Source organism: Canis lupus, chromosome 27, assembly GCF_048164855.1.
Source record: "Canis lupus baileyi chromosome 27, mCanLup2.hap1, whole genome shotgun sequence".
Classification (NCBI taxonomy): domain Eukaryota; kingdom Metazoa; phylum Chordata; class Mammalia; order Carnivora; family Canidae; genus Canis; species Canis lupus.
In genome coordinates this window covers 35,128,174-35,135,479 of record NC_132864.1, presented here as the reverse complement: position 1 = coordinate 35,135,479, position 7,306 = coordinate 35,128,174, and the positions used below count along the sequence as shown (strand labels likewise).

At 51.7% G+C, this 7,306-nt stretch overlaps 1 long non-coding RNA gene across 1 annotated transcript; it reads right to left on the bottom strand.

The window, feature by feature from the left end:
* Window positions 1–3,242: 3,242 nt before the first annotated feature.
* On the bottom strand, window positions 3,243–3,751 carry LOC140619073 (uncharacterized). The gene is made up of 2 exons (XR_012018993.1): window positions 3,404–3,751; window positions 3,243–3,300 (listed from the first exon to the last, which is right to left on the bottom strand). It is a non-coding gene; the product is annotated as an uncharacterized lncRNA (long non-coding RNA).
* Window positions 3,752–7,306: the final 3,555 nt, after the last annotated feature.

Sequence of the window (7,306 nt, the reverse complement as noted above, 5' to 3'; positions counted from 1 at the left end):
ACAGGGAAGGACTGAAGAAACCACGTGATTGGGGAAGAACAACTGAGGCAGGAACACAGCAGGCAGGGAGGTAGGTGGCTGTGCTCACAGGAGGAAGGCGAGGAGAGAAAGTGGAAGAGGATGGTGAGTACAGAGGTCTCTGCTATGACGGGCCCCTGAGAGGGTGCTGGTGTCACTGCAGGGGAGCCTCAGGTGGGGAGAGGCTTCCCTGTGCATGAAGGAGTAGAATCTGGGGAAGGAGCACAAACACTGAATTCCTAGATCAGAAATGGGAGACCCTGACCTTGAGCAGCAGGAGCAGTGCCCATTGCATGAGGCTGGTATGCAGGCCTGGTGAGCAGGCCCTGGGGTGGGTGTGGCTTGTAAGGGGAACAGGAGCCTAGGACAGAACCCTGGGCCCCATCTCTGGGTACAGGAAGGGGACAGGAGTCCTGGAGGCAGTATCCCCCAGTCCAGGCTGGCTCAGGAGACCATCCCTGCAGGGTGCCTGCAGCTTGTGGCGTTGTGATTCCTCCTCACTGTTCTAGGTCTCCAGGGGTCAGAGGGTGTCAGATGAGGTGACACCTTCCCCTCTTGGTCTCCCAGTAGGAATGTCCCAGGAGGGCTGAGGACAGTGAGCATATGTTGGGGGGATGTTTTCAGACCTTCACGCCCCAGGGGGAAGAGGAGTCATGGAGGAGCATGAGCTGAATGTCTCAGGTCAGGCTGCAGTGTCTGGGACATCAGGCATCATGAAGAAATGGTGATGGAGAAGAATGTCACCATTTGCTCCCACCTGAACACCCCCAGGACCTCAGCCACAGGGAGTTAGAGCTGGGGGCTCTCCCTTATCACTTCAACCCCTGGGGGGAGGAGGACATCATTGTGTTCATTGCTCCACACACCATCCTCTACCTGGTGTCCTCTTGGACAGAGGCGTGGGTGACCCCCCTGAGCTCTGAGGGCCTGGGGCTGACAGCAGGTAGGCTCAGGGCCCAGACTCAGGCAGGGGCTGCCTTCCCAGCTGCCAGCACCCCATCGACCCCAGGGACAGGCACCCAGTCCCCTGTTGCCACAGCCCTGGTCCTCCCTGACTGATGAGGAGACAGGAGCCCGGAGCAGAGCCCCCTGCCTCTAGTCCTCTGGGTCCCAACCCATTGTGCGTGGAGGACAGGCCATACCCAGGTCACACCCAGCCTTCCTGAGGCTGCACCTCATGGCCCCAAATGGCTCAGAATCCCCTACTGTGGCTCCTCCTTGGGGACTGTCTCCAACTGCTCCACTGCTTCTCCAGGATCAGAGTGAGCCTCAGGGTCAGGACCATCCCCAGGGCAGGGAGCACATGGACAAAGACATCAGGGATGCCGCCCCCATGGACTCCAGTGTGGGTCCCTGAAGCCTGGTCTCTCTCTGTCTCTGTGTCTGTCTCTGACCCCAGTTCCTTCCTCTGTTAGCTGAGCCTCTGTCCACACTCCTGGAGGGGAGGCCACAGGCTAGACCTGTCTCTATGATGATTTCTGTTTCTGGCCCAATTTCCTGGTGTATAAGTAATCAACCTTTAGTTTTCAAAGTTTTCTGTGTTGTAGCTGAAGGACCTCCTCCAGTTGACATCAGAACCACAAGGGCGGGTCCCACCTTGACATTGGTTATGGAGAGGCTGAGACACTCACAATACAGGATCTTCTGTTCCTGAAAGGACAATGCTGGCTCCCACCCTCTGTGACCACGGAGGTCGTGGTTGAATACCAAGCAAGGCTCTGACACATCACAATGACTCACTCCTCAGCTCTGGGGACACACTCTGTCACCTCAACTATGGGGCTCATGTGCAGTTTCTTTGCTCCCTTTTCAAAGTGCCTATTCAAACTCCCTGAGGTCCCCACCTTCCTGTCTTCCTTCGGGGAGGTGGCTTCACACCTCCATGGAGCCATGGATGGGATGATGTCACCCTGTGCCCCGTCACAGACCCCAGAATCCCAGATGACATGCTCTCCCTTCACGAAGGTGCTGTGGCTCTGGGGTCCAGTTTACTGAGCTGTGACAACACAGCAGTGTGGTGCAGCTGCCGTCACAGGGCCATGTAGAAGAGTGACATCACCACGAACACAGTCACCTCACACACTCACCCTCCCCCTTCCTCCACCTGCTGTCAATCCCTGGCCTCCTTGCCATCTCTAGATTCCCGCCTCTTCCAAAATACAATAAAATTCCAGTGATGTGGAATGAAGCCTGTGGTATGTTCTTCTTCCCTATGAAATGTATATTTAAAACTCATGTATATTTTTGGACTTGAGGGCCAAAATTTTGACTAATATCACTCTCTCCGTATATACATCATGTTGGAGTATATCTTCTTTACCTAAAGTGTCACTCGTTTTATAAAAAGCTGGTATAAAAACCGATGTGCAGGTTTTTGATTATTTTCAGGTGTGATGATTATGAGTAAAGTTTCCATAAACATTCACATGGTTTTTTTCTCTTGAAAGTTATTTTTTTTTACGTTTTGTATTTTTGATTGTGGCAATGATTTATAATTCCATGCCAACATCAAATAATAGACAGAACTGGTCCTCTGCTTGAAGCTGAGGCAATAAGGATCCCAGCTGTAAAGGGAGCTGACACATGCATCAGCAGAGCAGGGACGGGGCTGAAGGACCATGATAGCTTTACGACCTACGAGTATTTCATTTACTGAAAAATCAGAAGATAATAAGTGAATGTTCACTAGCCTAGAAAAAACTGTCCCAGCTCACAAGGACAAAACTTTTTCTTTCATTTGAGACTCATTTTGTATAAATGGGGCTACTCTGAGTGACTCTGAGGAAACAGAAGACAAAGGAGCCGACATTCCCAGGTGGGTCCCAGGATGTATCTGGGCCCAGGGCATCAGGCATAAAATAAAATAAGCAGAAACCCAGGGGGAGCCTAAGCAGGCAGTTGCTGGAGTTCTCACTCACTTTGCAGATGAGTAAGTGGGTTTTTGTCTCACTTCCCCACAGGCCTGGAGCACCGTGGGAGCACTGAGACTATCATCCCACGTTGAGCAGTAATAATCAGCCTCATCCTCAGCCTGGAGCCCAGAGATGGTCAGGGTGGCTGTGCTGCCAGACTTGGAGCCAGAGAATCGATCGGGCACCCCCGAGGGTCGACTATTTGTACTATAGATGACAGTTCTGGGGCCTCTTCCTGGGAGCTGCTGGTACCAACCCACATTATTACCTCCAATGTTGGAGCTGCTTCCAGTGCAGGAGATGGTGATCCTCTGGCCCAGGGACCCAGACACTGAGGCCGGCTGAGTCAGCACAGACTGGGCCCAGGACCCTGCAAGGGAGAGACACAGAGAGGGTGATGCTGGATTCAAGAGGAGGATGCAGGACCCCACATGTCCTCCCAGGGCCCCATCCCCATCCCCATATCCAGTCACCTGTGTAGTGAGCAAGGAGGGTCAGGAGGAGAGGGAACCAGGCCATGGTGGAGGTCATCCTTGATTCTGACTTCTGTGGTCCCACAGCTGATCAGACCTCCCACCATCTCTCTCTTCCCCTCTTCATCCTCTCTGGGAGGGAGGGGCCATCCATGCAAATGAGACCCCAGCTCTCTGACCCTCCCTGGCCAAGGGTCAGGTCTCTCTGTCAGAGGATGTCAGCAAGATGGGCTGGGGAGGGACTGTGTAGGACCAGGGTTGGTAAGGTCCCAGCTGTGTGCCCTGAACCAAGCGCACAGGCAGTGTCAGGTGGTGTTCCCAGCTCTGATGAAGTCTGACCCCTCAGAATAAGCCTCAAGTTTCATTTGACATCCAGAAACACAAAACCATACATGACGTGTGTCTCATCACGTGGCCTCCCATCACACAGTGTAGATTTTAGGCTTCACTCTAATTACTTGATGTGAAACTGTCCATGGCTCCCTTGGCTATTCATGGGCCATTTGGGACTGAGGTTGTGTCTCTACACCAACTCCTCTGACATCACTGTCACATCCAGAGGAGTGATGGGTCCCCGTGTACACATGGCCTCTTCTGCTCAAGATGTTGATATTTTCCTCCTATATGATCCCCCCTGCTTCCAGCCCTCCCCATCTCTGAGTTTCCTGAAATACCGAAGACCCACGGAGTGAGAAAGACTCTCCAGGTTGTGGATAGAAGCCTTCGTGTGCACTCCTGGAAAGGTTACACACTGAACATCATTGTCATTTCTCACTATTTTCACCTGTTTTAAACATTAGTTCTCCCCATCCTGTGGGCAGTGACTCCCTCCTAGGATCTGTCTTCCCAGCACACGGACACAGATATACAGGAGCCCTGCCACGTGGGGATGTGTGTGCCACTGACCTCAGAGCACAAGGGGCAGACATGCCAGGGTGTTTTAGCAGGAAGATGTGACAGCTGGAGAATTTCTGCCAAGCATCCAGAGGAAGAGATTGCGTATTGGTCACCCTCTAGACCAACTGTGCACATAAATTGGATGAATGTTCTTTTCTTAGAAACTCTTCTCAATAACACTGACTTCTCAATAACACTGACTGATGTGTCACTGCAAAGATGCAGGTGGAATCACTACTATATTGTTTCCAGATCTGTGCCTATTGCAGGGAGACTGTGCATGGAAATTGTGTTTAAAATCTTCAGCACAGAACAAAGAAAAATTAAAGACTTTGGTTTTCATTTGGATACACGTCTATAAACATTTTTAAAAGAGTTTAGTTATTTCTTCATGAGAGAAACAGAGAAAGAGAGAGGCAGAGACATGGGCAGAAAGAGAAACAGGCTCCCCTCAGGGAGCTCCATATGGACCTCATTCCCTGAACTCCAGGGTCAGGCTCTGAGTCAAAAGTAGAGCTCAACTGTTGAGCCATCCAGGCATCCCTATAAACATTTTATAAAATCATTTGTCTTATCTTTTTTTCCTAAGATTTTATCATGGGTCTGATTGTGCAGGTGGGAAAGCCTGAAGTGATGCCCATGAGCTCCCATGAGGACCCTGTTGTATGAACTTCACAGCCATCTGCGTGCTGGATTCCCAAAGACAGACGAGCTTCCAGGATGAGCAATTCAGGGTCCCACCCGTATCTGGGGTGGGCACAGCTGGAGCCTGTGTCAAGCACGTTCAGGACAGAGCATTTGCTCATTCAGTCACCCATGAGTAGGACAATGAGGTTCTATTGGCAAAAGCCACCTGGACCCAGAGTTTCTGTCAAAGGTCCCCTGTGAGTGGTGGAGAATGGAGATGAGGGGACCTGTCCCTGAGGTCACAGACCCTTTGGTCCTAATTTGGGACAGAAGATTTAGAAAGGTCCAGCTTGGATAGTGGTGTTCCTGGGGTGACTGAAGGAGTGACAACCCAGCCCTGAGAGCACAGGGAGGGTGTGTCCCACATCCCCAGCGCCCTTGAATTCTGGTGGAGCAGAATTCCGGACCCCCGGAGGCTGGGGTCCCACAGTCAATGTACTGACCAGCCTCAGGCACTGACTGGAGCCCAGAGATGATCGGTTGCTGAGCTGTCCATGGGGACAGAGACTCCCCCTGGGAATCCAGAGCATCAGCCTTGTCCCAAGACAGCAGGTGTTAGGGCCCGTCTGGCCACCCTGGTGACAGGACCCCAGTCACACTCGATGTCCTGGGGGTCTCCTCTGATAGGGATTCTGATTCCTGGAGACTGTGACACTGAGGACAGCTGGGTGAGCACAGGTGGACCCTGACTTCTGGAGGGATGAGAAGCTCAGAAAGTGCTAAGTGCAGCACAGTTTACCCGCAGAGAAGAGAGAGCTGTGTGTGTGTGTGTGTGTGTGAGAGAGCAAAATTCAGGCAATTCATTCCAGTCCCTTTCATGACTTCTCCTGAGGGATGGTTCCCAATGAAGCTGATTCAAATGGCAAGTGTCCCAAAGCCCTTTTCCTGGGAGAGGATTTACTGTAGGCCTTGAGAACTCATTTGAAGAAAGACCTGTTAACAGCTTATGGAGTCAGAATTCCAGGGCTTGTGGAGTGACATCAATGAGTCCATTTTTTCTCCTTGGGCCTCCATTCACTGAGTGGGTTAGCAGGGTTTATTTATTTAAAAAATATTTTATTTATTTATTCATGAGCAACACAAAGAGAGAGAGGCTGAGACACAGGCAGAGGGAGAAGCAGACTCCCTGCAAGGAGCCCCATGCGGGCCTTGATCTCAGGTCCCGGGATCATGCACTGAGCCAAAGGCAGACGCTCAACCACTGAGCCACGCAGCAGTCCCCCATAAGCAGGATTTAAATAAAAGCCTCCGCGTACTGTAGAATGAGTTATTTGACCCAGTGGAGATAGCCCTCAGGGTGATTGGCCCCCCTGGAATACTTGGAATTCCCCTGTGTGGAGAGTGAGGAGGGTGAGGAGCAGAGGAGCACAGGCTGTGGTATAGATGCCCCAGTCTCCTGCTGAGCCCTATAGAGAGGCCTGAGCCCACAGCCCCTTCCCTTGTGTCTCCCTCATCCTCAGGGTGAGGGGTCTCCCTGCAATCCTGCCCCCTGGAGACCATGCATCCTCTCATGGAGCTGGGCCTGGGCTCCAGCTGAGCAAAAGAGAATGTACAAGTGGGGAGGGCTTCAACCCAGGGAGACAGCAGAGCCCCTTCTGGAAGCAGGAGACAGGAGCTCCCAGGGGAGGACTCGAGGAGCATACGCGCCCTCTGGGGGAGGCCAGAGACACCTGCACACAGGGCTGGAGCTGGTGCCCAGGGTTCCTGTCCCCCAGCTCCCCCCTGCTCACTGTTTCTGCCTCTTCAGATTGGCTTCTTCCACCCAGAAATATGCAGGGGTCTCCTGGCTGGCTCAGGGAAGTGTCCACCTCTTGATTTCCACTCAAGTCATGATCTCAGGGTCCTGAGATCCAGTCACACCCAGAGTTGGCCAGTGGTTCTCCCTCTGTGTGTGTGTGTGTGTGTGTGTGTGTGTGTGTGTGTCTCCCTCTACCCCTCCTGGTGCTCACACTGCTTAAATAGAAAAACATTATATGGTCTCATTCATTTGGGGAATATAAATAATAGTGAAGGGGAATAGAAGGGAAGGGAGAAGAAATGGGTAGGAAATATCAGAAAGGGAGACAGAACATAAAGACTCCTAACTCTGGGAAATGAACTAGGGGTGGTGGAATGGGAGGAGGGCGGGGGGTAGGGGTGAAAGAGTGATGGGCACTGAGGAGGGCACTTGATGGGATGAGCACTGGATGTTATTCTGTATATTGGCAAATTGAACACCAATAAAAATGAATTTATTATTTAAAAAAAGAAAAATAAAGGAAGGAAGAAATATTAAAAAAGAGAAAATAACCATGGAGGTTTCCTCCATGGTTTTCTGTG